At 50.5% G+C, this 9,546-nt stretch overlaps 1 non-coding gene across 1 annotated transcript; it reads right to left on the bottom strand.

The window, feature by feature from the left end:
• Positions 1-9,244: 9,244 nt before the first annotated feature.
• trnat-agu lies at positions 9,245-9,318 on the bottom strand. Its single transcript has one exon. It is a non-coding gene; the product is annotated as a tRNA-Thr (tRNA).
• Positions 9,319-9,546: the final 228 nt, after the last annotated feature.

The following is a 9,546-nucleotide window of genomic DNA, read 5'->3' as shown; positions in this document are numbered from 1 at the left end:
AATGCAGGGTCATTATGAGGTACATGTAAATTAACCGGCAAACCACACTGCACAATAAATGGAAGACGCAACCAAAACAGATTCCACAGATTTCCCAACAAGCTGCCGGATACACCGGCACCATGGCCGGCTGCTGTGCCTGCCTGCAGGCAGTTGATCTGCCCCTCCATTGTACCAGGAAACTGGAGGCTGACTGGAAAATCCTAGCGGCCTTCTTAAATTACTTTTTAAGCAGGCTCTTAATGAACCATATTGGCTTTGTGGGAACGGACAGCCCTGCCGTCCTTGAGTCAACATCAGCAGAAAGGTTTGGCCAGTTCCAGTAATCCTGGGCCCGGTTTGCCTCAGTTCCAGACCTCGGTGGGACCTCCCCATTATAATACTTCAGTCGATAAATCATGGGCGCGATTTAACCAAAATAAAACAGAGTGCCATTCTGGGTAGGATCAGCGGATATTTCCCGGCCCTGTTTTCAAACAGCATTCTGTCTTGTTTTCGTGCCCTGGCAGTGAACATCTTGCCGAGGCTGCACTTGGCCACATCTCCCGCACTGAGCGCAGGAAGGGATCTGGACACCGTTTTTAAATGAGACCCCAATCTCACTAACCCCTGACGCAAATCCCGGACCCCCCCCCCCCCCCCCCAACTGTTCACTAGCAAGGAGTTTTCACACTTCGTGAAGACAAACAGTGTGAAGCACATCCAGACAACCCCATACCCACCCTTCCTTGAATGGTCTGGCCGAACGAGCAGTGCAGACTTTCAAGAAGAGCATGAGGAAACATGCCATGGATCGTGGAGGCAAGGCTGGCACATTTTGTGTTCAGATACCGTACCACGCCACACGTTCTGACCGGAGTGACATTGGCAAACAGCTGGTGCGCGAGAGGCTGAGAGCCCGCCTTGGTCTAATGTTCCCCAATGTGAGCGGCAAAGTAGAATGGAGACCTCCAGAGGCAGTGCCAAAGCAGGCGGACGAGGGACATGATATCCATCCAAAACATTGGAGGTGGTGCACGGTGAATACCAGGAACCATGATGAAACGGACTGGACTGGTATCTTACATTATTAAAAACACGAGAACAGATGGTGCGGAAGTTACGTGGACCACCTCCGGAGCAGGGAGCTATATTCAGGACTGACCACAGCGGCGTGCAGAGGGGGGGGCCGACGGGGCGCTGGCCCCGGGCAGCGACTGGATGGGGGCAGCACCGCGGTCGGCCCGAGCGCGCCTGCGCACCGCGGTCGGCCCGAGCGCGCCTGCGCACCGCGGTCGGCCCGAGCGCGCCTGCGCACCGCGGTCGGCCCGAGCGCGCCTGCGCACCGCGGTCGCCGCGGTCGGCCCGAGCGCGCCTGCGCACCGCGGTCGGCCCGAGCGCGCCTGCGCACCGCGGTCCGCGGTCGGCCCTAGCGCGCCTGCGCACCGCGGTCGGCCCTAGCGCGCCTGCGCACCGCGGTCGGCCCGAGCGCGCCTGCGCACTGCAGAGGCTGGAGAGGGAGCAGAAAGGGCGCGAATTTTCCAGAATGGACGGCATTGCCACCATGGGTGAGTTTTATTTATTCATTTATTTATTTTATTTATTTGATCTATTTTAAAACTCTTCTCTGCACCCTCTCTGTAGCTGTCAACTTTTAAACTGTCGTGCCCAGAATTTGACATTTGGGCCAGGGGCACCCATTTGGGACAGAACCAGTATTTTATAAAAATTCATCATGGCCTCTTAACTTTTGCCCTCTTACCCTTTATACTTAAAGCCCAGGGTCAGCAGGGTGCAGGGGAGATTCTCAGAGACTTGACTGCAAGCTGCTGGAGCTCGGATCTTGAACAGAGCTTTTATATCTGGATTTGGGGACCCTTTATGCACTGGCATAGTGCACAAACAGGCCCCACATGACCAGGGTTTTGTGAAGAAGAAGGGATCTGGAAATGTGTTGACTGTGAAAATTATATTTGTGGAAATTGGGTGAAGTAGTTTGATGAGACTTGGTGCTAAAGCTTTAGAGAAATGAAGATGGAATTTGATTTGAAGAAGTTCAACGTTTTGAAGGATATTGTGGCTGAAATGAAAGCGATACGTGCTGAATGAGCTGACCGAAATGTGTGAGATATGTCTTTGTATCTGCTATGTGTAATTTATCGGTCATATTATTGCAATTTTCCTGTTAATTCATGTTTAATTTACGTTGATTTTGGTGTGATTGCTAATATAAAAGTGAAGTCTTGTATATTGGTCTTAGTTGGGTTGTTTGTAGTTGTTTCCACAAGGGTCATAACAGTATTTCCATGACGTTCTGCTCATATCCTTCTCCATGGGGGTTGCAGAGGAGGGAGGCGCAACTTTTGAGACATAACATCTCACCCATTGATTTAGATTTAGAACAGTACAGCACAGAGCAGGCCCTTCGGCCCTCGATGTTGTGCCGAGCAATGATCACCCTACTCAAACTCACGTATCCACCCTATACCCGTAACCCAACAACTCCCCCTCAACCTTACTTTTTAGGACACTACGGGCAATTTAGTATGGCCAATCCACCTAACCCGCACATCTTTGGACTGTGGGAGGAAACCGGAGCACCCGGAGGAAACCCACGCACACACGAGGAGGACGTGCAGACTCCGCACAGACAGTGACCCAGCTGGGAACCAAACCTGGGACCCTGGAGCTGTGAAGCATTGATGCTAACCACTATGCTACCGTGTTGCAAAGCAAAATGACTGAAGAAGAGAACAATATCCCTAGAATTCCAGCGCTAAGGGGAAATTGACTAACTTACAGCGCAATTTAACCTCAGGCAGCCGTCCTATACCTTAGAGATGGCAAAGATAAAGAGGTCAGTGAATAGCTCTAGAACGGGTGCAACTACGTTTTTTATAGGTTTTTTGGTGATATTTAATGAAATATTTACGTGGGATGTAGTAAGAGTGAAGCCTGGATGATCAGAGGACTGCTATGGCATTTAATCTCGGAATTGGAGACATTTATTCCTTAACATGCTAATATTTGAATACAGATACCACTAATTTGCAAGTCTATGATATAAATTGCACAAAATTATCAGTGGAGATGAACAAGAAAGAGAGAAATTAAAAAAGGAATGTTCAGACTTTGCAAATTATTATGACAATGATGTGGTTGCAATTCAGTTATATGACGAAATTATTGATTTTGTGATGCTCCTTCGAGCTGGAGGGACTAGAGTTCCCCCTGATCCTAAAGATGCTCTGGAGTCTTTACTGCAGTATGGGAGGGATGTCTTTCCGACGCTGTGTGTTTCATACAGATTACTGCTTACAATTGCATTTTCAGTCGCAAGCTGTGAAAGGTCATTTTCAAAACTGAAATTAATAAAAACATATCTGAGGTCTTCTATGTCACAGGAGCGACTGACCAACCTGGCTTTAATAAGCATTGAAAAAGAATTTCTCACAGCTGATGTAAAAAATGAAGTAGTTCAGGTGTTTTGTGACAGGAGGTATCATTTGGGGAAAAGAACTTAATAAATTTGATTGATTAATATTAAAATCGAATAAATCAGGGTAGCATGGTGGTTAGCATAAATGCTTCACAGCTCCAGGGTCCCAGGTTCGATTCCCGGCTGGGTCACTGTCTGTGTGGAGTCTGCACGTCCTCCCCCTGTGTGCGTGGGTTTCCTCCGGGTGCTCCGGTTTCCTCCCACAGTCCAAAGATGTGCGGGTTAGGTGGATTGGCCATGCTAAATTGTCCGTAGTGTCCTAATAAAGGTAAGGTTAAGGGGGGGGGTTGTTGGGTTACGGGTATAGGGTGGATACGTGGGTTTGAGTAGGGTGATCATGGCTCAGCACAACATTGAGGGCCGAAGGGCCTGTTCTGTGCTGTACTGTTCTATGTTTAAAGCGTTTATTTCATGTTTCATCTGTGTTTATATATTCAAAATGTTTTCCTTTCTCATAATATTTCTCAGTATATTAGGCCTTATACTTGAGTCTTTGGGGCATATAATCAAGATTTGCCCCGGGCATCACCAGACCTCTGCACGCCGCTGACTGACCGCTTTCCAGCCCCGCTTGCCTGGCACAAGTGGGCCTGGAGACATCACTCCCTAGAGTGGCGTCCAGACGATTAATGCAAAAGCAACATTCCCTGACACCCCCTCCCCCGAGCTAGCCCCGCAACAGCAGGAGGCACAATCGTGGGGAAGGCAGTCTCCGTCACACCCTAAGACAGAGGGATTTGCAGACTTTGGAGGGGAGGGATGTTCGAACCCCTCCGAGACCCCTGGGAACGGCCCGATCGATTTCCCCATGGGGCTAGCGGAATACAAGCCCCCCCTCCACCCCCTCGCCTAGGGGCAGAGGCCCAACAGCGGGGTTTGTTAATTGCCCGAGGTAGAAGCCTGCGCAGCAAGGAGCCAGCATCTCCAGATAGTCCTGGCTGGGACTTGGAGTGTTGTTGAGTTTCTGTATTTCCCAACTGTGAGCAGGAAATTAACTACTTTTGACTTACCGTTCTGGGGCTCCTCATTGACGACAAAAGTCCTGATGTGACAATCCTAATCTATTGCATGCCATTCGTGCCAGTTTACTGGCTCCCTTTGCGGGCAATTGGCACTGTTATACCTGCAGCAATATAGTTGCAAGATCCAGGATCTTGGGGTGTTCTGAGGGACAAACTGAAACCCTGAGGATTAACTCCTATTGATATTAATATCACAGCACTGAATCCAATTCTATATCAAAATCAGATGAGCATTGCAACTACCTTTTGTTTTATACACCCATGAGATGTGGACCTCGCTGGCTGGGCCAGCATTTATTGTCCATTCCTGGTTACCCTTGAGAAGATGGTGGTGAGCTGCGTTCTTGAACTGCTGCAGTTTATGAGTCGCAGGGACACCCATAGTGCTGTTCGGCAGGGAATTCCCGGATTTTGATTCAGCGCCAGTCGAGGAATGGTGATATATTTCCAAGTCGGAAATAGGGATATTCCAAGACGGAATAGGGGCTGTTTAGCACAGGGCTAAATCGCTGGCTTTGAAAGCAGACCAAGCAGGCCAGCAGCACGGTTCGATTCCCGTAACAGCCTCCCCGAACAGGTGCCATAATGTGGCGACTAGGGGCCTTTCACAGTAACTTCATTTGAAGCCTACTCGTGACAATAAGCGATTTTCGGGATGTGACTCGGAGGGGGATCTGAAGGTGGTGGTGTTCCCATGCATGTGCTGTGCTACAAGATTGGATGTAGTAATGATAATTGATTCAATTTTTACCTGTCACTGGCAAAGTAGGTCTTGCATATTTTCACAAATAAATGTCAGCAGTGCTTCAAGAAACATAAAGACACCAACCAACTGTAAGCACAATGAAGATTTGAATTACAATGGAGGGTAAGCACCTGGATTATTAATAATTCTTTTCTCCTTACAAATACTGCACTTTCCAATATTTAATGTTGCTACTTCAGATTTTCAGCATTTGCAGTTTTTCTTTCCTTTCCAGAATACGCAATAATGATGGCAGGAAAGAGGACCAGGTTGCTTAATCAGGTCATTGAGCACATTTGGAGAACTATATTTATTTCGGACAATGCTCGGCACAACATCGAGGGCCGAAGGGCCTGTTCTGTACTGTACTGTTCTATGTTCTATGAAGGAGCAAAGTGCTTGTCACGGAGACAGGTCTGCTCCTTGTACGGACTTAAAATTTTATTATGAATGGGACGTGATGTGCCTCAGGGTGAAAAATTGACCACGAGGTTATATTGCAAAGAAAAATCAACTGGCGGAAGGAAAAACACTACCCTGGCAGGCCAAACATAACCAGGCTAAACAACATGAAGCTGATGCATAATAATGTGGCTGCAGAATTGAATCACCGAATCATTTGGCAACATAGTCTCTTCAATAATGCAAGCTATTATTCGATGGCCCCTGTTGGAAATGTAGATAAAGGCTTGAAGTAAACAGCAGGTAAACGCCTGGGGCGTTTTTTTCGCTGGTGGTGAAGGTAGGAATGGGGTCGGGAATGACAAAACAACCTGTGATCTTTTGTACCGCTGTCAAATTTGTCGTGCCTTCCTGACCCCGCCCTATTTTTGGGTGGCCTTTTTTTGTGGGTTGACCCCGCACTCACCTCTTCTGAGGTCGAGGTCACTCTTATGAACCCAAAAGAAATCTGAATTTCTTCCTTCTTGCTATTTATTTGTGCGCTGGTGCAGGTTCTGGGAAAACAAAAAAACACACACCCCATTTTACAGTTTGTGACCACTGGGGGAAGCCTGCTGAGGAGTCAGGGACATTCCGACAGTGAAATGTTAAATGTTTGGAATGTCACTATTAGATGCTGTATTGTAATGTAGATATGTTTTACCTGCTGTGATTCTACTTAGGGCTCTGCCCGAAAGCTAAATTGACCATCATACTGACCAGCATTGGTTATGTGTTGAGATGCATTAGAATATGTTTCCCTTTTATAAAAGAGCTATTGTGCATTCAGAACTGAATAAAACACTTCTTGGAATATCTGCTGCAAACACAGAATCTCAAAAAAAATACAGTGCAGAAGAGGCCCTTGTCTGGGGGGCTGGGGGCATGGGATTGGTGGTCGGCCTGCTTCGTGGAACAAAGAGCCAGAGGCATCATACTGGGTGTGGTGAGGGTATTTAATGTTTCTCGTACACCAGTGCCCCACTCTCCCGATGATGCAGCCCCACTATCCCCAATCTCCCTCCCCCCACCCCACATTGCCCCCTCCCCATCCTCTCCAACCCCCCCTCCCCGCACACTCCCCTCCTTACCCCCTACCTAGCCACCCCCCCCCCCCCCCCCCCCCCCTCCCAGTGCCCTCTGAGTGATCCTCGAAGAGCTTGGCCTTCGTTGCTCTACTATTAGGTCTGGGTGTATCTCCAGGATGCACATCAGAGGTGGAGCTGCTTATCTCATCCCATGGCCTTCGATGCCCCTGGTAGGCATCCTCTGGGGGCTCTGGGGCCGGAGGGCCCTGGTACACTTTACGGTGGCACATGCCACCTGTTCCGAATGCTGACTGCGAGACGCGGCATCGTCAGAGGGGTGGAACTCGGGGGAGCTGGTGGCTACCTTTGCCAGTCCATAGGATGGGTCCGGGTTGTCACCCATGCCCTCTCCCGGTTAGTGCCCATAGGGCCCTGGGGTTCACCTCGGGATAGAAGGCAGCTGGATTGAACCCACAGCTGCCCTAGTGTCATCTGGCTCTGCCAGGCCTGGTGAATCCCCAATGTCTGCACCATGGTGTTGACGCTCTCACTGATGTTCCTCTGTGATTGGGCCACACTCTGCAGTGCCTTGGCAATGCCTGCCTGTATCTGGGACAAGCTCCGCAGCCCCTTGCCCATTTCCATCTGATAGTGGGACATGTCCTGCAGTGCCTTGTCGAGGTTGGCCTGGTACTGGGTCAAATCCCCCAGCAAGCTGGACAGTCTGCCGAGGCCCTCAGCCATGGCCGTCACTGACTGCACCATGCCTGGGACACCTCCACTAATGCTGCACCAGATCGCCATCCTAGCAATATTGGCCTCGGTCCCACGCATTGCCGGTGACACCTCCTGCGCCTGTAGCCTCTGGGACTCCTCCAATCCGCTATGGACCTGCTGGAGTGACCCTGACATCTCCCTCTGAATATCCTAGCTGAACCCTAACATCTGTATCAACTCCAGATAGGCATGTTCTAGAGGCTCAACATCTGTCTGGGACCCAGCTGAGTCCTGTGATCCAGCAACCCTCTGACTGTTGTCTCGTCTCGCTGTTACGGCCGCCACCTGCTATACATCAGCAATTGTGTGGTGCTCACCATATAATATAATCTTTATTATTGTCACAAGTAGGCTTGCATTAACACTGCAATATAGTTACTCTGAAAAGCCCCTAGTCGCCACACTCTGGTGCCTGTTCGGGTACACTGATTGAGAATTCAGAATGTCTAATTCACTTGACAAGCACGTCTTTCGGGGCTTGTGGGTGGAAACTGAAGCACCCGGAAGAAACCCACGCAGACACGGGGAGAACGTGCAGACTCCACACAGACACTGACCCAAGCCAGAATCAAAGCTGGGACCCTGGCGCTGTGAAGCAACAGTGTTAATCACTGTGCTACCTATTGTGCCCCAAGCCCGTCCACTGACGTTGCCCACCGAGGTGCGTGTCTCTGCGTTGGTGGAGGGTGGAGATTACAGCAGTGACGCATCGATGGTGGCATCTTCGGAGCTCTCCTCCGAAGTGTTCTCTCGGGAAGCAGGGTAGGGGGTACAACCCCGGATGGGCTGGCAGCGTCAGCTGGAGGCCTTCCGGGAGAATGGACATGTCAGTCTGTATGGCAATAACAACTCACGTTTGACAGGTCCAATGGGTGGGCTCGGTGGGTCCTCACCTCTGCGGCTTGCGCCGACCTCCGCGTTGGTGACCGCTCTGTCCTTGGCCACTCCTGTCACCTCCAGGGCCCATTCCTGTAAGGCCATGAGGATTCTTATGCTGGGCACCCTGCCAGCAGTCTGGATCCTCTCCCGATGACTGTGGGACAGCTTCTCCTGTGGAGACACAGAGAGGGCACCTGGTTCACAGTGGTGGGGCGGAGGGGTGGGGTTGTGAAGGAAGGGTTGGTCAATGGCAGTGAAAGGAGGGGGGTGAAGGGAGGGTTGGGGGTTGAAGGGAGGAGGGTGAAGAGACGGGTTGAAGGGAGCTTTGGGGGCGGCTAAGGGAGTGTTGGGGGGCTAATGGAGGGCTGGGGGTCTGTTAACGTGGGGGTGGGAAGGTTTCAGCGGGGGGGGTTGGGGACGGTAGACTAATGCATGCAGCCCGATGTAGGTCGTTGACCTTCTTGCGGCACTGGAGGCCTGTCCTCCTGGTCTCACTGATGGGCGCTGCTACTTCATCCCCGGTGGCACTGGCTGCCTTACAGCTCACCATCTAGGACCCTCGGGGGAACAGGATATCCCTCCTGGTCTTGACCGCATTTAGGCGTCTCCCCAGGTTCATATCTCCAAATCTTAGGACCTGTCGTCTCAGTGCAACGGCTGCGAGCTGAGTGGGGTTGGCTGTGCAAGAGCTGAAATGAAATGAAAATGAAAATTGCTTGTTGTCACAAGTAGGCTTCAAATGAAGTTACTGTGAAAAGCCCCTAGTCGCCACATTCCGGCGCCTGACACAGGAATTGAACCGTGCTGCTGGCCTGCCTTGGTCTGCTTTAAAAGCCAGCAATTTAGCCCTGTGCTAAACCAGCCCCTAAATTGCAGGCACCACTGTGATTTGAACCCAGGATCGCCTGTTTACTAGACAGGTGCTTTAACCAACTAAGCCACGGCGCCGCAATGGAATGAAAATCGCTTATTGTCACAAGTAGGCTTCAAATGAAGTTACTGTGAAAAGCCCCTAGTTGCCACATTCTGGCACCTGTTCAGGGAGGCTGTTACGAGAATTGAACCGTGCTGCTGGCCTGCCTTGGTCTGCTTTCAAAGCCAGCAATTTAGCCCTGTGCTAAACAGCCCCAGCCGCTTTATGTGCTGCTCGACCTTGTTAGAGGGGACCTGGTGAGC

This window comes from Scyliorhinus canicula, chromosome 14 (genome assembly GCF_902713615.1).
Source record: "Scyliorhinus canicula chromosome 14, sScyCan1.1, whole genome shotgun sequence".
NCBI lineage: Eukaryota > Metazoa > Chordata > Chondrichthyes > Carcharhiniformes > Scyliorhinidae > Scyliorhinus > Scyliorhinus canicula.
The sequence above is the reverse complement of the archived record's forward strand: the minus strand, read 5'-3'. Positions and strand labels throughout refer to the sequence as shown.